Below are 24,741 nucleotides of genomic sequence, written 5' to 3'. Positions count from 1 at the left end.
GCGCTCAGTACGAGAGGGAGAGACATGTTGTGGCAACCAGCTTCCAAAGGGCGAGCGCGCGGCACGCATTGCCGAGAACTGCAGTGTGCAAAGGGACATTGGGGAAGGGGCGCTTGGAGCGAGTAATACCGGGAGCGCGTGTAAAGATGCCGGTACACATATTACATACGTGGCCAAGAGCCACGAAGTCGCGATAGCCCGGCTTTCCCTTTTCCCGTGACAACAATTGTCCGCTCGCGCCTACGCTACGCGGAGAGCTGCCTGCCGGGTTTTTCGACCATCTTCACGGAACGAGTCAAGGACCGGACCGGAGCCTGAATGCCATCGCCGGACCTTCCACCCTACCTTCATCATCGCCCTGTGAGTGAATCTGAGAGTGATCGGGCCCGAGTCCAAGGAATAAGTTAAGTCTGTGGTTAAGACTGCCCTGTGTCCTTTTTCCTTCCTCTTCCATGTACATTCCTTTCTTTTCCTCTTCTTTGTACATTGCAAATAAATTACTTGTTCTTCCTGGTTTTCCTCTTAATTCGATCGTCTTAGTCTTTTCTCCATTGGGTAAGCGTGGCACGATTAGGAACCGCTATAATCGGGTCTAGTCTTGTTAAAGGCCCGAATCGCGGCTCGCTTCGCTCGGCGTGTCCACTAACGCCGTGGTTCGGGCGGGAGTTATTTCCTTGCTTCACGGTCGGTGTTAGTACTTAGGTAATAGGACTAAATTCGACCAACAACCCTATATAACACCGACCGGAAGGAACGTGATAACTTCAGGATCACGTCGGCCAGATAAAAGACAAGGGGACTAACCCCCTCTTGATAAGGGGAGAGCCGACGTTGGAGATCCGCAACAATATCTTCCACCAGCCATGCCCAAAGCAGCTGGAATTGAGAAAAAAAACATATCTTCCACCAACCATGCCCAAAGCAGCTGGAATTAAGAAAAAAACCATCTTTCATGAGATATGTAAGAAAAAAACATATCCGCCCGCATAACCTTCTATATTTGCAGCCGTGTGCTTCACATTTTTACGGCTTTTTGCGGCCACATAAAAAATATTTTAGCCGTCCTACAAAGCGAGCTTCGCGGCATGTGCCACCATCTGCACTATAAACATAGATGTGTGGCATGTCCCACCAGCTGTGTCCTACCAGGTGATTCATCTGGCTCACACACATCATCCCCCACGAGTTACTGTATAGAATGAAAACACTTCACTGTATTTATTAGTGTAAATTGTAGCTGCTCCATGCGGCATCATCCGAGATGTTACACAAAGAAAACACTTCACCACATCTACCACCTGCTGCGTAACAGGTTATGCTGCCCCACTAGCTACAGAATGAAAATACTCCACCGCATCTATAACCAACTGCATAAGACATTATGCCCCACAAGGTACACAATGAAAATGCTTCACCACATCTATTACCAGCTGCTGAATGCAGCATCACCCGATAACATCCCCTACACACAATGGGCAGAATACTCACCCCACCTGCAGCTACCCACAATGCCCGCATGTTTACTTATGTCCACCATGTCCTGGGTCTTAATCATTCTTCTCATCCAGTTGCTTTGACATGTGTTTTTGTCTCTCGCTCTGTTCATCATTCGATCATGGCTTCCAAGCGCAAGACCAGTGCTGGAGATGCGTCGACTACCAAGAGGCAGAAGAAAGTGATGTGCCTAAGCCAGAAAGTGGAGCTTCATGACCGGTTTTCGAGAGGCTTCCATGGGCAGGCATTATGGCGTCAATGAGTCGACTGTGTGCTACATAAAGAATGAGGAGGTGATTCACGGAAGTGCCGCAGCCAGCGCTCTACCGAGCACCAAGGTGGTCACCCAGGTCCAGGAAGTCCACATAGAAAGGATGACGAAGGCTCTCAGCATATGCATAGAAGACAAAGCACAGCAGAGCTTGCCTTTGATTGGACCTCTCATTCGTGCAAAGGCAAAACTTACTTACGAGCATCTGGCTCACACAGTTGGTGCAAACACGAGTGATGCACTGAGCAATGATGGTTTGAGCATCCCCAGTTAATTCACAGTGAGCAGGGGATGGTTTCACCACTTCACGGACCGGTTTGGTCTCAAAAATGTAAAGCTCACAGGCGACCGACGATCACGACATAGCTAAAGCTTTTTCTGCTCAACTCGTGAGGCTGATCAACGAGAAGGGATACCTCCCAGAACAGGCCTTCAATGCCGATGAGACCGGCCTCTTCTGGGAAAAAAAATGCCCTATAAGCCCACGAGAAGTTTCATCTCGAAGCGCAAGGGGACAGCATCAGGATTCAAAGTCGCCAAAGACAGAGTCTCTTCTTCTCTGCACAAAACGCAAAAGAGGACTGTATGATAACCCATGATGCTGTACCATTCCTTGAACCCACATGTTCTCAAGGACAAGAACAAACAAATGCTGCCCGTGTTTTGGAGGGCCAACAGAAAACCGTGGGTGATGGCAGCAATCTTCATGGACTGGTTTCATAATTGTTCCATCCCTCAGGTGGAGAGGTACCTGGCAGAAAACGACCTTGCATTCAAGCTTCTCCTGCTCATCGACAACACAACACTCCCTGCCTCTCCCTCATTGCATGACTTTGCAGCACCATAATTTGGGTCGTCCTCAGAGTTCGAGGAATTCATGGGATTTTAATTCATCTCCATCATCATCATTTGAAAAGTTCTGTGTGTTTGTGAAATAAAAAAAGAAACGGTACATGGTGTTGTTGTTGTTGTTGTTGTTGTTTTGTTTTTTTGTTTCACGTTACAGTTGGTAACGTAACGGTTGGTAACCCCGTCTATATAAGCACTTTTAATAAACTGTAAGCGCCTTCCTTCAATAAATTATAAACAGTACCTGGTGTTGTCGTTTTTTTTATTTCTAAGCATTTTTTTAATGAAACTGTAATCATAAGCATTCACAGTCGAAAAAAAATTTTAGCTTCAAAATTTTCCCCTATGAATCACGAACCGCTGGGAACCTATAACCAACTCCCTTTCCCCCATTGAAACAATTCCCCAACTTTCGCTGTCACCATTTGCGGCCTTTTTAATGAACCAGGAACCACTGGGAACTTATCCCCCTTTTCCTCATTGAAACAATGCCCTGACTTTTGCGGATTTTTCTCAACATTCGCAGAATTTTCCACCAATCAAGAACCGCTGGAAACCTATCCTCCACTCTCCCCCCATCCCCCACCCCCTTTCCGATTGAATCAGTGTCCCCACATTCGTGGTTTCGGCATTCGCGGCATTTACCAGGAACGTATCCCCGCGAAACACCTACAATGTTTTTCTACACTATTTGGTTCCAAAGTTAAGCGTGTTTGAACATTAGACTTGGTGGACTGGTGGCCATTTTGGATTTGACCTCTCATGGTCCTCAGAGGTCAAATCTGACTTCCCTCCACATCTGAAAATAAACCTTATGGTATGCACTAACTATGTTAGAAATTTCATGCTTTTCTCATAAAATGCACATTCTCATATTCATTCATTCATTCTCATAAAATGCACAATTGTTGTTGTTATCCGCTGTACTACCCTATGGGTGACCTTGTTGGAAGCATGCAACACGTTCTTCTGACACATATCTTTATTCAGGCAGTGTATAGGCAACTGACAGCTCCCTCAATCGCTCCCGAAAAAAAAACCCGTGTTACGTGCATGAAGCAATGCCTACTGCTTATAATTCAAAACACCTCTCTGCCCTGGAAAACGTGGGGATAGGAATACTGTACTGTAAAGGGTGGGACTTGTAATACCCTCTCCCACCTGGAGTTGGCGCTACACTGTTGTATAATAATGACAGCCCACACCTTGGGGAGTTCAGATGGGCAGGTTCTTCAGCTCAACCGTTTAATGGCATCTCCTTCCCCACACCTCACCACAGCCCGTACACGTCACAACCGGTTACGCCTCATCCTTTCCGGTTCAACATGCATCATTATCTATCTATAATTCCAGTAATCTCTGTGTGTATGTTTGTATGTTTGTATGTTTGTATGTTTGTATGTCTGTGACCGCTGTTTCTCGACAACCACGGGTCCGATATACTTGAAACTTGCCAGGTATATTGCTGGGGACCCGAGGATGTGCCTTTTCAAGGTTTGAAATTAATCGGACAAGTAGTTACCGAGCTATGGCGATTTAGCCGTTCGCCGTTCGCTTTGGCGTTGCGAATGGACCAAACCATTTCATGTAAATAGAGGGGGGGTTCTGTGGTCGTTGCGAATGGACCAAACCATTTCATGTAAATAGAGGGGGGGGATTGTCACTGTACTCGCAAGCCGTTCGCCGTTCGCTTTGGCGTTGCGAATGGACCAAAACATTTCATGGACCAAACCATTTCATGTAAATAGAGGGGGGGGGGGATTGTCACCGTACTCGCACCCACGTACCCACGTACCCACGTACGGGCATTGCACCCACGTACGGGCATGCCCTAGTAATAATAATAATAATAATAATAATAATAATAATAATACATTTATTTTGTATAGCGCTTTTCAAGAAACCCAAAGACGCTTTGACATAGTATGTAAAACAAAGACAAAAAAGACAAAAATACATAATTAAATAACCAAAAAGAAAGGAAGGAGAAGGAGAAGAGATGGTCAGGGGTTGAATGCGGTGTTGAACAGGTGGGTCTTGAGTGATGATTTTTTTTTTTTCTTTTTTTTTTGTATACAAGATCGAGGCTCGTGAAAAAGCTAACATTAATCACACAAAAAGACAAACCGACACACAAAACACAAAAAACAAGGGGAGCGGCAGACAAGATGGGGAGAGAGGGGGAAGGACACAAAAGAGAGGGGGAAGAGGGGGAAGGACACAAACACAACATTTGAGAGCAGGGACATCGGGAGGACTTGGGGGGAGGTGGGAGAGGAATAAAGCATATGAACACTGCAAGGACTCTGGGGTGAATTACCGGGGGTTGAAAAGATCAAGGTTTTCGATGGGGGAAGATAAGAGATGGTGGTGAACAGCTGTTTTAAAGACCTGGAGGGAGGAGTGGGATTGAAGGGAGTGGGGGAGTTTGTTCCAGAGGCGGGAGAAAAGGGGAATGAAAGAGTGAAGGTGAGCAGAGCCTAGACTTTGGCAGTTTAACCATAAGAGGGTTGCAGGCAGATCTTGTGCGACCTGAAGGAATATTGGGGGGACAGAGCACAGAGAGAGCTGGGGGAGCAAGGCCGGAGAGGAGTCGGTAGAAGACAGAAAGACCACCAACCTGCCTGCGGTGAGTGAGTGAAAGGCCCTCGGTGTTGACTACATCGCAGGAGATTCCAATGATTCTGAAAGCTTTGGCCTCAACAGCGTGAAGCCGAGCAAGGTGTGAGGCAGGAGCACCAGCCCAGAGGGGGGAACAGTATTCCATTGAGCTGCGGATGAAATCCTTGTATGTGGTGAGGAGCTCAGGTGTGCCAAGGAAGGACTTCGCACGACGGAGGATGCCCAGTCGGCGACTGGCTTTGGAGGCCAGCTTGGAAATGTGGTTTTCCCAAGAAAGATCATGGCAGATAGTGAGACCCAAAAGCTTGAGCGACAGAACTTCTTGGAGAGGATTGTTGAGAAAGTAGATGGGAGGGTTGTCCAGTCGGTCCTTTCGGAGAGACATTGTAAGAGTGTGAGATTTGTCAGGATTGAAAGACATGTTCCACTTGTTTGACCAGTCTGTGATTTTGTCCAGGTCTGCAGAGAGTGAGGAGGCTGCAGACTGCCGATCTGAGGGATGAGGAATGGAGCGACAGAGAGTAGAGTCGTCAGCAAAGAGATAGAGAGGATTTTCAAGAGAGTCAGAGAGATCATTGATGAAGACCAGAAAAAGCACAGGGCCCAGAACACTACCTTGGGGAACTCCAGCCTGAACAGGAAGAGGAGATGAGAGAAACCCATTCAGGGCCACACGTTGACTACGACCAGAGAGGAAGTCCGCCAGCCATGCGTGGAGATTTCCATGGATACCAAAGGAGGAGAGTTTGGTGAGCAGAGCAGGGTGCCAGACCGTATCGAAGGCACGTGAAATGTCAAGGAAGACAGCTCTAATTTCCTGTTTGGCGTTGAGGACCTCCATCCATTGTTGAGAAAGCAGAAGCAGCATGTCCAGAGTAGAGTGACCAGGTCTGAAACCAAATTGATGATCAGAGATCAAGCCATTGGAGAAGAGGAAAGATTTAATATCTGAAGCAATGATGGATTCCATGACTTTGCTGATAATTGGGAGAAGGCTGATTGGTCTGTAGTTGCTGGGATCTGTTTTTGCACCTTTTTTGTGCAAACTGGTGATGTTGGCTGATTTCCAAGCAGATGGCAGATGACCTTGAGCAAAAGAGAGGGTGAAGAGAACAGAAAGAGGGAGTGAAAGAGCAGAAGAACATGATTTTAGGACCCGTGGGCTGATGCCGTCAGGACCAGTTGCAGAATCAGAGTCGAGGGTTGACAGAAACTTTTCCACCTTGTCAGGAGGAAAGGACACAGAGTCCAGGAGCAGCTGGGTACGACTGGGTACGGTGGGTACAGAGAGGGATGGGTTTGGGACACAAGATTTAGAGGCAAACACAGAGTTGAGGCATTCAGCTTTTTCACGTGCGGAGTCAGCCGTTAAGCCGTTTGAGGTGAGGGAGGGGATGGAGGGGGAACAAACACCAGAAACAGATTTGACCAGACGCCACCAGGATTTGGAAGAGGGAGACAGATAAGAGAGTTCGGTCTTGAGAATGGTGAGATATTGTTTCCTGGCTCTCCTGAGGGTGGACACACACTTGTTTCGGGCTTTGTGAAAGGAAATGAGATTTCCCTCCGTTGGATTTGCTTTCCAGGAGACGAAAGCAAGTTGTTTCAGGGCAACAGCCTCACCACAAGATTCCGTGTACCATGGATGGGAGGAAGGGTATGACAACTGAAGACGAGATGGTATAAATCTGTGCATGAGAGAGAGCAATTTACTTTGAAAGAATTCCCAGGATGAGTTGATGTCAGAGGCGGTAGAGATGGGAGACCAGTCCAGATGATTGATGGCTGCTTGAAGACCGTGCCAGTTGGCCTGAGTGAAATGCCAGACTCGTCGACGCTGAGGAGGCTCTCTGAGAATGGTCAGAGAGATGTCCACTTTGACAAGCACATGATCAGATGAGCCGATTGGAGCAGAAGAAGAGCAGCAGACATTTTCAGGGAAGTTTGTCATAACCAAATCCAGAAGAGAAGATGCTCCGTTGACTGAGATCCGGGCCGGGAAATTGACAGATTGTGTCAGTCCCAGTGAGTCGCAGAAGTCCTTTGCTGAAGAGCCATGGCTGGTGAGAGAGGTACCCACACCCAGCCAACTGGCATGGTGACAATTGAAATCACCACATATGAGGAAGAGAGAGTTGGGATGGGTAGATAGAAGTTGGTCCATATTATCAGACAGTGAGATGTAGATGGAGTCATCGCTGTTTGGTGGACGGTACAACACACATATGAACAAAAGGTGGGAGCGAAGGGGAAGCCGTAGCCAAAGGTATTCCTGGGGGTGAGGTGGAGAGAGGGCAGTGGAGGGCGAGTGAGGAAGAGAGTTTTTTATAAAGATAGCAACCCCACCTCCAGGACGAGGCTCAGGTCTATCATACCGGAGGAGGGAGTAACCTGGGAGAGATACCAAGGCATCAGAGACATCATGAAGGAGGAAAGTTTCTGTTAAGCAGATCACATCTGGTTTGTCACATCATTTGAATGTGGTGAGTGAGGAGGAGTCTCTGATGGTTTGAGGTAGTGAGTTCCAGAGTGTGGGAGCAGCGATGGAGAAGGCCCTGTCCCCCCAGGATCTGAGTTTGGTCCGGATGGGGGGGGGGGGGGGACAGGAGGTTGGCAGCAGCAGAGCGGAGGGTGTGGGTGGGAGTGTGTCTGGGGAGGAGGTCAGTCAGGTAGGATGTGGCCAGGTTATGGAGGGCTTTGTAGGTCAGGAGGAGGATTTTGTACTGGATTCTCTGGGAGATAGGGAGCCAGTGGAGCTTGTGAAGGACGGGGGTGATGTGGTCCCGGGCCCAGGAGTGGGTGAGTAGATGGGCAGCGGTGTTCTGAATGTATTGAAGTTTATTGATGATATTTGAGGGTGAACCATAGAGGAGGCTGTTGCAGTAGTCCAGACGGGAAGTGATGAAGGCATGGATGAGGGTTTCTGCAGCTGTGGAGGAGAGGGATGGACGGAGACGGGCAATGTTTTTCAGATGAAAGAAGGCTGTCTTGGTGATCTGTTTAGTGTGTTTGTCGAAGGAGAGGGTTTGGTCAAAGATGATGTCAAGATTCCGGATGTGAGGGGAGGTGTATTCTGGGATACCGTCGATGTTGAAGGTGAAGTTGTGGGTGGATTTGGTGAGCGTTTTTGGTCCAATAATGATTATTTCGGATTTATCACAGTTTAGTTTGAGGAAGTTGATTTGAAGCCAGGATTCTATTTCAGTGATGCAGTTTGTCAGGATAGAGTGGGTGACGGTGGAAATTGACATGGCGGAAATGAAAAGCTGGATGTCATCGGCAAAGCAGTGGAATTGGAGACCATGACGACGGATTAAGTGACCAAGGGGGAACAGGTACAGGATGAAGAGGAGGGGGCCGAGAACTGAACCTTGGGGGAGGGGAGCGGTGGGGGATTTGCAGTTATTGATGGCGATGAACTGGCGACTGTCGGAGAGGTATGATTTGATCCAAGAAAGGGCAGTGCCAGTGATGTTAAAGGTGGTTTCAAGTCGGGTAAGGAGGATGATGTGATTGATGGTGTCAAAGGCGGCACTGAGGTCGAGAAGGATGAGAATGTTGAGGTTACCGGCGTTGGAGGAGAGGAGAAGGTCATTGTTGATTTTGAGGAGTGCAGTTTTTGTACTGTGGTTGAGGCGGAAGCCGGATTGGAATGTTTCATACAGGTTATTGGCAGAGAGGTGATGTTTGAGTTGAGTGGCTACAGCGCGTTCCAAAACTTTTGACAGAAAGGGTAGGTTGGAGATGGGTCTGAAGTTATTTGGGGTGTCAGGGTTGAGTCCAGGTTTTTTCAGAATGGGGGTGACAGCAGCGATTTTGAGGGATGGTGGGATGATGCCAGTAGACAGGGAGGAGTTTATCGTTGCAGTGATAAGTGGAGAGAGAGCAGGAAGGCAAGCCTTAACAAAGCTGGAGGGGATGGGGTCCAGAGTGCAGGTGGCAGTTTTCATTCCTGTGAGGAGTTCAGAGAGGTCAGTAGGGGAGACTGGGGAAAACTGAGATAGGGGTTGGCAGGACAAGGGGGGGGGGGGCAGATGGTTTGAGGGGGAGCAGGTGCGGTGGTGGTTAAGCTGCTGTAGATGTTGTCTATCTTGCTTTGGAAGAATGAAAGGAAAGAAATGCAGTTGTTGACTGTGAATGACTGGGTGGTGGTATCCAGGGGGCTGAGGAGTTTGTTTATTGTGGAGAAGAGTGCCTTTGGGTTTCCGGAGCCAGAGTGGATTATTTGAGAGTAGTAGGTGGAGCGGGCGCGGAGAGGGCATCTTTGTAGTCCTGCAGGTGGTCTTTGTAGGCCTGGGAATGGATTGTGAGACCTGTTTTATTACGGAGCCTTTCAAGTTGGTGGGCACGGGTTTTCATCAGGCGGAGTTCAGGGGTAAACCAGGGTGCAGAATGGGTGAAGGAAACTGTTTTGGTTTTTATAGGCGCAAGCTGGTCAAGGCAGGAGGAGAGAGTGTGGTTGTAGTAGTCAGTGAGGTCAGAGGGGCTGTGCAAATCAACGAAGGGAGAGGTGGACATCTTTTCGGAGAGGGAAGATGAGAATGAGGTAGGTGAAAGAGAGTTTAGCTTATGGAAGTTGATTATGCGTTTTTGCCTTGGTGCTGGGGTGGGAATGTTGATGGTCATACTGATGGCTAAGTGATCGGAGAGGGTGAGGTCAGAGCCAGAGAGATGGTGTAGATTTAGTCCAATAGAGCAGACAAGGTCCAGAATGTGACCACGGTTATGGGTGGGAAAGTTGACATGTTGAGTGAGGTTAAAGCAATTAAGAATTTCAATGAAGTCAGCGGTTATTGTGGAGTCAGTGGAGTCCATGTGGATATTGAAATCACCGAGGAGGAGGGTTGAGGGGGAGAAGGAGCAGAGCTGGGTCAGAAAGTAAGAGAAGTCAGACAGGAATGATGGGTGTGGTTTGGGAGGGCGGTAGACAACTGCCATGACTGACTGTGTGTGACCAGAAAGTTTAAAAGCCAGGTGTTCAAATTCATTACTCTTACTAATTCAAATTCATTAACATAAAAACACACACACACATTACTAATTCATTACTATTCATGTAACTCCCAATACCACATACACGACACATATTTACATAGAGAATTGGTTTCCCTTCCTCCTCCCTCCCACCCTACCTGCCCCGCACTCCCTAGACCATGGGCAAAGATAACAACACCCCTATACACGAATTGGGGGTCATGCTGATCCGATGTAGCAAGTATGGATGTGATCAGGCCAGAACTGTAGAAGTAGCATGACAAAAAAACACACACACACACACACACACACACACACACACACACACACACAAACAAACCGATCCATGAATTATAATAAGGATCATTTGATTGCTGGGTTGTTTTAGTTTTGGTATCTCAATGCAATCTCATTTAAGTATTTCCCAACCTCTCTATTGGCCGGTGGAGTTTATCACCGGTGGGATTGTGATAGCAAAGACTTTTCGTTACAATGTAAGTGTGTGTCCATCTCTCTAGACTTCAGTTAACTCGGTCTTTGTGTATATGAATAAAAAGCCTGTTCAACCAAACATTTCGGACTTTTCATAGTTTTCACAGTCTACAATGCTACGTCATAACAAATGGGTCCAATAGTGAGAAATGCCAAACAATCAAGTTTTTTGAAAACAGGAAAAGACCCACCGAGTTGATCATCGCAATCTCCCACGCAGCCAGATTCCAATCACATTGGATTTGTGGACCCAAGATAGTGATGGCTACTGCTGCAATACCTGAGGCCCACTGCAGTCCCAAAGGAAAAAACAGAATTAAAACAACCTTTTGCATTTGATGACTTTACCATATTGTTTAATTCGGTTCAGCATTTGGTTTCTGAAGTGAAAGAGACATGCTTCTTTGATAGGGTGTCACAAAAACGAAGGAACCATGTGAAGTTTCACTTTGGCTTTGGTTTACCCACCCAAATAGAGCTACAGAGGAAGAGCAGGATCCAGTGGAACCTCCCATAAGCCAAGGCGTTGACAGCTTCATCCACTGTTATGAACTCTTGCAATGCTGAGGTCAATCATAAAAAGAGATCATTTCAACGTGTATGGAAATGTCTTAAAACTTCAAAGCAATACCTAATTTTTAAATTACCTGGAACGAAGTTCAGGGGAGCTTATGCGATGGCGCGTCGTCCGTCCGTCAACACTTGAAACTTCTTCTCCGAAACCGCTGAATGGATTGTGACCAAACTTGGCACAAATGATATTTGTTATGTTGTGACTAGTTCACGGCATTACAAGAGTCGGGGTTTAAGGGGGTTTACCGGGGTCAAAGTAGATCCAGGTTTGACCCCCCAAATATGAATTTGCTTTTTTCCTCTAAACTACACACACAATTTCGATTAAACTTGACCACAGCATTCATCACTCGTGATGTACCGAAGTTTGTTCACTACGCTAAGAAAATTGAAGTCTAAGGGGATCTACGGGGGGTCAAAGTGGGTCCAGGTTTGACCCCCCAAAATATGTATTTGCTTTCTTCTCTGAAACTACACACACAATTTCGATGAAACTTCCCCACAACCTTCATCGTCCGTGATGTACCAATGTTTGTTCAATGCATTAGAACAATTGGGGTCTGAGGGGGAAGAGGGGTGGGTTGCCCCCCAAAATATGTATTTTTGTTTGTTTGTTTGTTTAAAGTCTTATGATTATGTTAGTATGATTCTACATGCTGCCCTGTCTTCTAGCAACCATTGAAATTGGTTTTAAATACCATTAGTCGGTGCAGTATACTGTTTATTCTACCAGGTGAGCGCCAGGGCTAACCCCTATGTTTCAAGTTGTCATATTGCTCAATAGTGAACCCACGTTGGCACTTTGAAATCAGCATTATCCTAATATTAATTTGCAATTTGTCACTGGCTTTGACACCAATACAAATTTGTGTTACGGACCCAAGATTGCGCCTTGATGGCAGAAGACGCCATTTGCATTTTTGCTCTCTCCACCCAGAGCAACTTGCAGGCACGAGCAACTTGCTGGTTGATATAAAGATCAAGGTTTGCTACTAACAGTTTAAATTATGTTTTGCAAAAAAAAGTAAAATTTGCAGTGGAATACATGAATTTAAAACTGGAGGCAAAATCTTCTCCAGTACAACAATCATATTCAAGGAATGTGTTCTATTCCCATCAAACCTTTCTTCAAACTTGGATAATCTCCAACTTGTGTCTTTGCCATAATTGTTCCTATCCACTCTTTGTGTAAAGTTTCCTCAAAGATCTCCTGCTTGTGTAAAGTCCACGAGGAAACTACTCATTACCTTATTATTTGACTGGGTGAAAGATCTTCACAAAAAGTTCCATTAGTCGACCTCAAGAACAATTCTGGCAAAGAAAAATTTAACAATATTGGCAAAGAAAAACCATATCTATTGAAAGAAATACATCTGTAAAGTAAATATTTGCCTGTTCCAGGTTTTGTCGCTTCTGGGGCACCAATCACGGAGATCTCCACCCTGCCCTCCAAGCGACCCGATGATGAGGTGGAATCGCATCGAAACCTCAAGGAACTGGTGTCAACAGATAGTTGAAGGTAAATGTAAATTATTCATTCACATTTTAAATCAATTACACTACATTCACAAATGCCATTCTTCACTGGCATTGTGATGATCAACTTGGTACTTTCTGCAAGAGTCTTAACCATCACAGGACACCTGTCACACATCCAATCCGTTTCGGTATCCATTGCCAGTTAATAAGAACTTGAGGTTGTAGCAGACAGGATAGATGTCAAAATTAAATGGGCAATCCGGTTCAGTTGCAATCTGTGAAAAACACAAAACCACCCACCTGTAAAATGCAGTATCACCTGCTATATCAATCAGCCTACATAGGCTTTAGAAACCTTTTTGTGTAAAAATTGTGTAAAAAACAAAAAAAATTGTGTAAAGTACGTACACACACACACACACACACACACACACACACACACACACACACACAGTGCCGATCCTGAAAAGTGCCCTTGGAACAAAACTCTAGAAAAGCTGAACAGCTTGGTCCATGAATCGTGATCCTTTACCGAAGCGGAGATGGATACTATGGGACCTGGGAGGACTTCGTTCCACCTCCTGAAACCCGCAAATGGAGATAACAACCAACGACACACATCTCACTTTTTCATTTCTGTTCCTCACAATTCTATCTCTCTCTTATTCTCACACACACACACACACACACACACACACACACACACACACACACACACACACACACACACACACACACACACACACACACACACACACACACACACACACACACACGTATATATATATATATATACTATTATGAATTTTGGGGTAGAGTGTTATATGGATCAAGTAGATCTGTGTAGGTATCATGCTCCGACTGTCGTGAAGAAGAAGAACCATCTCGATGTACACAAGTAGAGGACCTGTCTAGCCCGGATGTCGGATTAAGTTTGTATATTTGTGGTCATATGAGGATGGCCTTGTGCTAACTAGAGTAGGGATTATGCTAATTCCCCTGTTCGTGAGACCTGCTGATTTATCCATTGTCCCATATGGCACTACACCATAGACATGAGTCAGGACCAACAGCACACACATATTAATTAAATTCCCCCCATAATAAAACTCACCGGAAATACAGGCAGGAAGCGCCCACGCATTGCACCAACATGGCGATAAAACATTGCTCAGGCAGGCTGAGGCCATGCCCACCTCGCGATGGATTGGTCGAGGGGCTTTGATGGGGAGATCACACCAATGAAAGGCCAGAGTAAGGAAAGACCGAAGATATAACCCCACAAGCGATAAAAGAACTCGCTAGCCGGCATTTTGCCCTTCTCGTTTTGGATACCTTCATGCCTGGACCTCTTCCCTCTGCTGCCTCTTGGATTCCTTTGCCCTCGACCTCTTGCTCCTCTCGCTCACCTCTGCCCTCGACTCTTGCTTCTGGTGCCTGCGTGTGAGTGTGTGCTGACGAGAGTACGAGTGCTGTGGCATGAGACAGACCGTGCAGCGAGGCCTGTTTTCCCGCCAAACGGAGCCGCATTCAGACGGCGAGTTTGGGGGCGACACCATTCCTGTTAGTATACTTCAGCCAGTTGAGCTAAGTGCACAAATTACACATTTATTTCCTTTCCATTTTTTTTCCCTTCGTCCGTGTGATACGTCTGGTATGTGAGTGCTCCATATAGGAACCTTAGTATTTACCGTGTTTCTGTTGTCCCGGCATTCCGTTGTAAATAAATCCTTATATTATTTTCCCTGTATATTCTAAATCCGTTTTCGTTTGAGTCATTTCCTGCAGGATCGGAGCTGCCACGCCGGAAGGACAGGTAAAGTAAAAGCTTCCAGCTGCTTCTTATTCTTTCTTCCTCCCGCGCTTATATAGTAGATTCCGCATATTTGAACTGAACGCCTTTGCAGTTGAAGCTGGCTTTGGCTATCCGTGATTTACCGGTCTTAGCCAAGGGGAAGTCATGCGACAATACATACACATGCATACACATACATACACACACACACACACACACACACACACACACACACACACACACACACACACACACACACACACACACACATACATACACACACACACATATATACATACACACACACATATATACACACACACACACACACACACACACACACACATATACACACACACATAAATATATATACACACACACATAAATATATACACACACACACACACGCACATAAATATATACACACACACACAAATATACACACACACAGACACACACACACACACACACATATATATATATATATATATATATATATATATATATATATATATATATATATATATATATATATATATACATATTGTTGCGGATATGGGATTTGCATCCATCCATATCCGCTTGTAAATATTCCCCTATTTCCTCAATACTTCCCAACTATCCCCAATCCCCCATTCCCTAGTCCCATTTTCTGTAAACAACACTCTGTAGACCCGACCTCCCCCTATTTCCCCCATTAAATGTCGTGCCCAGGTTCACCGCATCTCATGTAAGACAACTATAGGACACCTTGCTAGTTATTCTTAGTCTATGTCAGTTAAGGACTCGTTGCCATTAATTCTGACCCTTCGTTGCACCAGAATGTGATTGTATGGCACCGTTAGGAAGTTTAGGACCTCCCAATACCTCCCCGCAGCTCTTCCTCACGGTTCAGCAACAACAACAACAACAACAGCAATGGCGGCGGCGTGCACAGGGAGTGCGCGTCCTCACTCCGGCTTGGTTGGTAGGGGGTGTTGGGAGGGCATGAGGCCTTCCCAACGAGCCGCCATCGAACATGTGCTCGACGGGGTTACCAAATAGGGGCTCCCTGTCAGCTCCTCGTCAAGGGCGGAGCCCGGTAACCCCCGCACCCAATGGAAGCGGCGGACCGGTCCCATCTGGGGCGGAGCCAACCAGCCGAGGGCGTGTCACTCCCTGCTGAGCATGCGCAGGAAGAGGGAGGTGACGTCAGATGCGCGCTGAGCTTGGAGCAAGCAAGACGTACCCTCCGAGCGCTGTGAGGCCTCCCTGCATCTCTTGGACCGTGCTTGATCCTGTCCCCGAGCCAAGGTGCACCTTGTGCTATCGAACTACCTGTCCTTCCCTGCCATCAATCCCTGTGTAAGTCAGCCTTGTTCCGTTTGTCTGTGGTCTGTCTGGGATAAGATAAGACTGTAATTAAGTGCCTATCTCTTCTGTGTCTTTTACCTCACTCTACCTTGTAATCTACCCCTTTTCTCCACCACTGTAATTACACCCTCCTCCGGAGGTCTTGAGAACTGTACCCCCTTGCGTCGTTTCCTCTTTCCCAGTCGTCGTGTCCTTTCTATCATTGATTTGGCATAGCGCGATTTGGTCAACGTCTGGGTGGAATCGGGGTCTAGTCGGGGAATAACTGTTAGGACGCGGTAATACACCACCGCTCGGTCAAAAATAACATCTAAACCGCGACCGTAACAATATATATATATATATTGTTAAGGATCTCGGGGGTCGGCGCTCCCCTTATCAAGGGGGGGTTAATCCCCTTGTCCTTTTAGCTGGCTGTCCTGAGTCCTGGGAAGTTATAACGCTCCTTCCGGTCGGTATTAGCTAGGGTCATTGGTCAAGGTAGTCCCAAATACCTATTCACTAACCCGACCGTAAAGCAGGGAAATAACTCCCGCTCGAACCACGGATAAGATGGAAAATGCCGAGCGGTTGGCAATCCGCGATCCGAGCCATTAACAATGACTAAACCCGATTCTGAGCAGTTCCTAATCATGCCACAGGTACTCAATTGAGAAAGGACGGATGCAATCGGATGGAGAGGAAACCAGAAGGTAGGAAGCACAAAGCTTGGTTTATTAACAAATATACAAGAGAAGAGCAAACAAAAGGATGTACAGGAAGAAGAAGAAGAAGCAGGACACAGGGCAGTCTTATGGCAGTCTTACTTAATACCCCAGGACAAACAGACACACTCACACGGGGATTGTAGCTGGTAGGTGGTCAGGTAGATGGTCCAGGCGATGGGGTCCAGGCTCCGGTCCACTCCAGTCCAGTGCGCGAAACCCGGCAGGCAGCTCCGCGTATCGTTCAATGCGAGCGGACTTTACATATAACGGGGGGACTGGGATGCTTCGTACGTAATAAGTAATAACTGTACGTTCGCGCCAAACACCCTCCCTCTCAAAGTCCTTTCAATGCGCGCGTCTCCAACAAGTCCATACAAGTTCCCTCAAAAGAAGTCCCTCTGCGCAGTCCTATAAAAAGCAGTCCTTGAATCGTGCCAGTTCTCGCAATCATGACAATCCTCTGCGCAGTCCTTTCGCCACTGCCGTGTGCACGCAAGTCCTGTGAAAGGGCTTTGCGTTCGCGCTTATATCACGCGAGCCAAGATCACTCCGCGCTTCATAAAGCTACGCCCGCCGGTGATATTCCCTCAGCCCTGGTTGGCTGGTGAGGGCTTACCGGCCACGCCTTTGACGGCTGGTTGACAGGCCACACCTTGTTCTTGGCGTTCCGCCCCCTTTTTCCTCGGGTCTGACCGCATGGTTAATGGCGTCGTTTGAGCAAACGCTAAGGCGGCTGCTGCTGGCAGAGGCGCGTAATGGCGTCGCTGGGAGAGAGAGAGGTTGGCAAAATGGCCGGAATTGGATTGGGGACCTACTCTTATTTAATTGATGCAACGCAGATTCAACTATTGGAAACACGGCCTTATCTAAAACACATAATAATGAAATAACTAAAGTTCTATGGTGGCCTACGTGTTGCTTGTGGACCAACTACGGGTGCAACCTTTAACCTTTTAATGTCATATTTACAAGTGATTATTTATTTACAATAGTAAATAGATAATTTACAATAGTTAACGTTAATTTACAATAGTTAATTTAGAATACAATAGTTAGTGATTATCTATTTACAATAGATAATTTACGTCGTTACTGAGGAACGGGCTTATTTTAGCTGAGCCTAATGACTGTACCTGAGTTGCTGTGTTGTCATGATTTACACCAATCATAATACAAACAATTACTTTGCACAAATGTATTTGTTGTATTTGTGATATTACATTTTTATAAGCAATTTCGGTTGAAGATTTAGGTTGAATGTTTTTTTTTCAAGAAAGAACCCCTCAGCACATATGGGAGGGGTAGGTGCAGACTGGAAGTTTAGGACGATTACACCTCACCACCACGTAATTCAAAACACCTCACTACCACGTCATTTAAAACACCTCACAGCCATAAAACACGTAATAAAAACACCTCACCACCACGAAATTAAAAACACCTCACCACCACGTAATTCAAAACACCTCACCACCAAGTAATTCAAAACACCTCACCACCACGTAATTCAAAACACCTCATCACCAACTAATTCAAAACATCTCACCACCACATAATTAAAAACACCTCACCACACGTAATTATAAATACCTCACCACCACGAAATTAAAAACACCTCACAGCCATGAAACACGTAAAAAAACACCTCACCACCACGAAATTAAAAACACCTCACCACCACGAAATTGAAACCACCTCACAGCCATAAAACACGTAATAAAAACACCTCACCAACCACGAAATTAAAAACACCTCACAGCCATGAAACACGTAAAAAAAAAACACCTCACCACCACGAAATTAAAAACACCTCACCACCACGTAATTCAAAACACCTCACCACCAAGTAATTCAAAACACCTCACCACCACGTAATTCAAAACACCTCATCACCAACTAATTCAAAACATCTCACCACCACATAATTAACAACACCTCACCACACGTAATTATAAATACCTCACCACCACGTAATTCAAAACACCTCACCACCATGTGATTTAAAAACACCTCACCACCATGTGATTTAAAAACACCTCACCACCATGTGATTTAAAAACACCTCACCACCATGTGATTTAAAAACACCTCACCACCACGTCATTAAAAACACCTCAGCCATAAAACACGTAAAAAAACACCTCACCACCACAAAATTAAAAACACCTCACCACCACGAAATTGAAAACACCTCACAGCCATAAAACACGTAATAAAAACACCTCACCACCATGAAATTAAAAACACCTCAGCCATAAAACACGTTAAAAAAACCACCTCACAGACACTAAATTAAAAACACCTCACCACCACGTCATTTAAAAACACCTCACCACCACGTAATTCAAAACACCTCATCACCAACTAATTCAAAACACCTCACCATCACATAATTAAAAACACCTCACCACCACGTAATTATAAATACCTCACCACCACGTAAATCAAAACACCTCACCACCACATAATTCAAAATACCTCACCACCACGTGATTTAAAAACACCTCACCACCATGTGATTTAAAAACACCTCACCACCATGTGATTTAAAAACACCTCACCACCACGTCATTAAAAACACCTCAGCCATAAAACACGTAAAAAAACACCTCACCACCACAAAATTAAAAACACCTCACCACCACGAAATTGAAAACACCTCACAGCCATAAAACACGTAATAAAAACACCTCACCACCATGAAATTAAAAACACCTCAGCCATAAAACACGTTTAAAAAACCACCTCACAGACACTAAATTAAAAACACCTCACCACCACGTCATTTAAAAACACCTCACCACCACGTAATTCAAAACACCTCATCACCAACTAATTCAAAACACCTCACCATCACATAATTAAAAACACCTCACCACCACGTAATTATAAATACCTCACCACCACGTAAATCAAAACACCTCACCACCACATAATTCAAAATACCTCACCACCACGTGATTTAAAACCACCACAACGTTATTAAAAACACTTCACAACCACGGAAACAAAAGTTTGAGGGAGTCGTTAAGGGTGTAGTACTGGTGAACTTTCCAATATGCCTCTTTTTTTAAAAAAACTATGTTTTTACGGTTTAGATTCATACGTATTGTATAAACTCATTCAGTATTTCCTTTAAAATATCTAATGTTATCTTTACACGCAATTTACAAGAAATATAATATTTTGCATGAAATTTGTTATAACTTTAATTTGCATCATTCTTTTGGGCTGAAATTTGGACTGGATATTGAGAATATCACTTCCTTTAAAATGATGAAGGCTTTTGTTTATAGGAGTAGCCATTGTGGATTTATTGAAGGACAACCAAGTTTTATCTGGTAATTGGCATAATTAGCTAATTAGTGAACATTTGACATAATTTCACAAAATCCTCTCATCAGGTAGTAGAGTAACACATGTATAATACATGTACCAAGTTTTGTGTGAAAGGAATGATAGGTGACATAGAAGATAGAAGTAGAAATGTGTTCTTTGTTTTTCCTTGTTTTTTATTGACGGTCTAATTTATGCAAATTATATGCATGTAATATGACAAAGAAGTGTTGAAACTGGTCTTTTTTTTTTTTTTTTTTTTTTTTGTTGTATACAAGATCGAGGCTCGTGAAAGAGCGAACATTTATCACACAGAAAGACAAACCGACAAACCGACACATATCCGACAAACCGACACATAAAACAAATAACATCGGGAGTGGTAGACAAGATGGGGAGAGAGGGGGAAGGACACAAACACAACATTTGAGAGCAGGAACCGAGAGACATGGAGACATCGAGAGATCTGTGGGAGGGAGAGGGCTTTGGGGGGGAGGCATGGGAAAGGGGGTGGGAGAGGCATAAAACATATGAACACTGCCAGGAGTGTCCTGCCTGCCAGGACACTGCCAGTCTGAGTTAAAGCCAAGATTATATCTTTCAAGAAAAACTGAAAATTAGATATGAACTTGACTTTGTTTTTGTGTAAAGGCCTCTTAAAGGTACCTATGTAGTTTTCTCAATTTTTCACCAGTACTACACCCTTAAGTGACAACACAGACACTGCCCAGATGTGTCGATATATACAGGGTGATTGAAAAGTAACTCCCTATTTTAAAATATTTAGAAATTATTTATTTATTGTAATATGTTTCTCAAAGTTTTAGTGTTTGTTCCTTAATGTATGATAATTTAATCTGTGTTGGTTTTTTTTCAGATTATGTTTTGTTTGAAATTCGGAAGCCCTACAAACATGGCTGGACGTCTTACCCTGCAGGAGCGTGCCCAGCTAGTGGTATGAAGATTGGTCTGATCTCTTAAAAAATATCCTCTGGTCTGATGAAGCAGTATTTCACATCGGTGGGTTTGTGAACCGTCACAACTGCTATTACTGGGCAGGAGAAGATCCTCGTGTTATTTCTGAAAAAACGCAATATCGGCCCAAGGTAACGGTGTGGTGTGGAATGACTTCGGAAAGGATTGTAGGTCCCTTCATTCTTCGCGATACCATGAATGCCAAAAGGTACCTCACCATGCTGGAAGACGAAATCTGGCCAATTATCAGTGCTTCGGAGAATGTTGAAGATTTGATTTTCATGCAAGATGGCGCTCCTCCACATTTTGCTATTGTTGTTCATGAATGGCTGAATGCCCACTTCCCTGGGAGATGGATGGGTCGTCGTGGTCCGTATGAGTGGCCAGCCAGGAGCCCTGACTTAACACCATGTGAATTTTTTCTTTGGGGTTGGGTAAAAGAGCAAGTCTACTGTACCAAACCAACGACTTTGGAAGAACTTGAAGGGCGAATACGAGAAGTTATGTCTTCCATCCCACAAGAGTTCCTGGTGAAATCAGTTGACGCGGTTCCCAGGCGGCTTGAGAAGCTGGTGGCGAATTCTGGTGCCCATATCGAATTTTAAATAAAACGTCATGCTATACGCTTTCTTCTTATATCCATTTCTTGAAAAATTATAGTTAAGAAATAAATTATAAGTATTTTAAAATAGGGAGTTACTTTTCAATCACCCTGTAGATAAATGACCGAGTTGCCGTTTTGTCATGGTTTAAACCAATCATAATTCAAACAATTATTTTGCACAAATGTATTTGTAATATACGTGATATCATATTTTATAAACAATTGAAGTTGGAAAAAAAAAAAATTTGCCTGAAATAATTCCCAAAAAAATTAATATATATATTGGAAAAATTTTCAAAACAAGATACCCTTAGGACATACCAACGGGAGAAATCAATGCATACCAGAAGTTTGGTACGATTTCACAAAAGTTTGAGAAAGTAGTTCAGTGACAAGGCAAGACAAGACAAGACAGACACTGCACAGATATATATATAGATATACACACACACATATATACATACACACATACATATACACACACACATACATATACACACATACACACACACACACACACACACACACACACACACACACATATATATATATATATATATATATGTATATATATATATATATATATATATGTAGGGAGCTGTAATGCCCCTCCCCCTTTGTATATCCTTGCTGCTTTACCAATTACCAAGTATAACCAATTATATGTTTTGTTTTGACTGATTGCTGTACTCTTTTATAATACTTAGTTCTTTCTTGTGCATTGAGGATGTGTAATATCCTAATATGGCCTGTGTGGGCACACACAATCTCTTGTTCCCCTTCCCTGGCCTTGGTGGCAGCTGTTATCTCTCTGCCTCCCTCTAGACTTTGCCAATATCCTGTGGGCTGACACATTTACGAGTATCCCCTCCCTTTGTACTTTCCCAACCAAGGTTTCTATACAGAAAGTTGTAAACATGTTGCCACATATGGCTGACCATCTCCTTATCTGAGTTAACCTATGAGTGGCCTTGATGAGCTTCCTCTAACTAACTGAACAACAGGATGGGACTATGGTGGGAGGGCCAATGAGCCCATTCTGTCTCTGTATCTTGTGAGCTAAAACCACACCCGATATTCCTTATATAAAGCAAGTTTAAATCGAATTATTTCAGAGCATCTTGTTGTAGTGTTGGTCATCTCATGTGAACCTTCCTGTGACACCCTGCTCCCGCAAGCTTGTGTAATCGAGTTCTAATAAATATATCCGTTGCTCCTTTTCTCTGAGTCTTCTGAGTCCCAAGTTCTAAGTCTCAATCCGACAAGTGGTGGCAGCGGTGGGATCAGTCTGTGCAGTCCGGGACGCGGTCCCAGGCAAGTGAGTGGTGAGACCAGCTGGCAATTGATCCGGGTCAGGTGAGCTGTGGTTTTCTTTTGTTTTTCCTTTTTTAGCCTGGGGGTCAGTCCAAATTGTAACCCACTCTCTTGCTCGGGTGCCGTTTGTTCCGTTCCCTGCTCAAACCTGATCCACGAACCTAAATTTAAATACGGACCGCTTGGGTCCCGGAGCAACTGACTGTTTATGGACTCGTTAGGGTAACGTTACGTAAGGGAAAGTGCCCCACGTTGGGCGCCTGAGGGTAAGGAGTAATAGATCTCTGGGTTGTGAGGGTAAGGATAAGGGCGGCGTCCCGATCCGAGGCCTACCCGGGAGACGTTGGAATTATAAGTAAGGTTAGAAGTATTATAAGGGCGTAGGACGCCAGGAAAGTACAGTAAGGGTAGGATAGACGGCTGAGTAGGCGGGCGATCCTCTCAGGAGGGTAGGGTAGACGGCTGTACCGCGAGGCGGGCGATCCTCACGGGTACAAGGCTGCGAGCCTCTCAGAGTTAGGTAGACGGCTGTACCGCGAGGCGGGCGATCCTCACGGGTACAAGGCTGCGAGCCTCTCAGAGTTAGGTAGACGGCTGTACCGCGAGGCGGGCGATCCTCACGGGTACAAGGCTACGTCGGTAAACTAAATTTTCCTAGGATGGGGAACAGGATGGGTAATAAGACTGTAAAGGCAGGTGAACCGCTTAGAAATACCCCAGCATTTTTCATGTTTCGGAGGTATGGCTATGATGCTGCGAGACCAGGGAAGTCATGGGTTGCGCTGACGAAGGATTTAGGTGAACCGTGGCCCGAAGGAGGGTCTTTTGCGCTGGAAAAATTGGACGCGTTGTATGAGGCATTAGAAAAGTTGGAACAGGCCACGAAACACTTCCCGCCTGACTATTGGAAAGTCTTTGGTTGGTGGAAGGAAGAAGCGATGAAGCGACACGCAAAGTCGAAACAGGCCAGCTTGGCCGGTGAGGTAACAAAACTCAAGGGTCTGAGGAAACAGGCGAATAAAGTGCAGGATGAAGCGCTTAAGGAAATAGAGAGGCAGGCCAACGCGCGACTGATGTCGCTCGTTGAAAACCCAGACCCCGCGGTAGGGGAAGTAGTGACCAATCTACCCTCCCCAGCCCCAGACCTAAGCCCTGTCCCGGGGTTTCAGGCACCACCTATCCTTTCTGCGCTCCCGCCACCACCTCCCTATAACCCCGCTACCATCGCGCCCCAGATACCCCAGAACCACCCGAGCCAGGGAAGACCGTTTGCACACCTCGGGGCTAACGGAATAGATGACGGGACCGACATCGCAGGGTTCCCGCCACCGATAGGGCAGGATGGGTTATACCCCTCACTGGTAGGCTGTAATGGGAAAGAGACCCCACAAACTACCCCATTGGAATGTCAGGAAATAGAGGGAAGGAAAACATTGTGCCCCGTACAAGTTATCGGAGTTGACGCCGCAGGTCATGGGGTTCGAGAAAGGGTACCATGGAAAGAATCCTCTTTAACTGTAATGCGGGAAAGGATTCAACATTTGCTTATTGAGGATCCACGGCAGATAGTGCCAACCATGTCGAATTGGTTTATAGCTGGCGAGTGCGACTATCGAGACATAACTCATATGGGAGTATCCGTGCTCCCACCCAAAGTATGGGAAAGGGCTAGATTAAGAGCACACTGGCCGCCGGCCGATCCAAGGGCAGCAGGAGCGGGCCAGATAACACTAGTGCAATGGGATGCACTGAAGGTCCGGCTGCTGGGTGCCATCGAACATGCGCTGTTGCCAGCAGGGGGTCCGGATTGGGGAAAAATCGGGGCCATAAAACAAAAACCAGGAGAACCAATTGGAGAGTACCGAGAAAGGTTGGAAAAGGCCATCGCGCGCTGGGGAGGACT

The 24,741-nt window shown here is 45.5% G+C and overlaps 1 protein-coding gene across 7 annotated transcripts in view; it reads right to left on the bottom strand.

Moving 5' to 3' along the window:
• The window catches only part of LOC137414398 (synaptic vesicle 2-related protein), a 314,148-nt gene that overhangs the window by 261,199 nt on the left and 28,208 nt on the right, over nt 1-24,741 (bottom strand). For 4 of the 7 annotated variants that reach the window (XM_078780584.1, XM_078780583.1, XM_078780582.1 and 1 more), the window contains exons 2-4: nt 12,668-12,771; nt 11,171-11,265; nt 10,894-10,992 (exon numbers count right to left, since the gene is read on the bottom strand). The gene's annotated coding sequence lies outside the window, so the exon portion shown is untranslated. The remainder of the gene's footprint in view (nt 1-10,893; nt 10,993-11,170; nt 11,266-12,667; nt 12,772-24,741) is intronic. The other 3 variants (XM_078780578.1, XM_078780585.1, XM_078780586.1) reach the window with 1 other exon arrangement.

Source organism: Myxine glutinosa, chromosome 6, assembly GCF_964187855.1.
Source record: "Myxine glutinosa chromosome 6, kmMyxGlut1.1, whole genome shotgun sequence".
NCBI classification, from domain to species: Eukaryota; Metazoa; Chordata; class Myxini; order Myxiniformes; family Myxinidae; genus Myxine; species Myxine glutinosa.
This window is presented reverse-complemented; position numbering and strand designations above follow the sequence as displayed.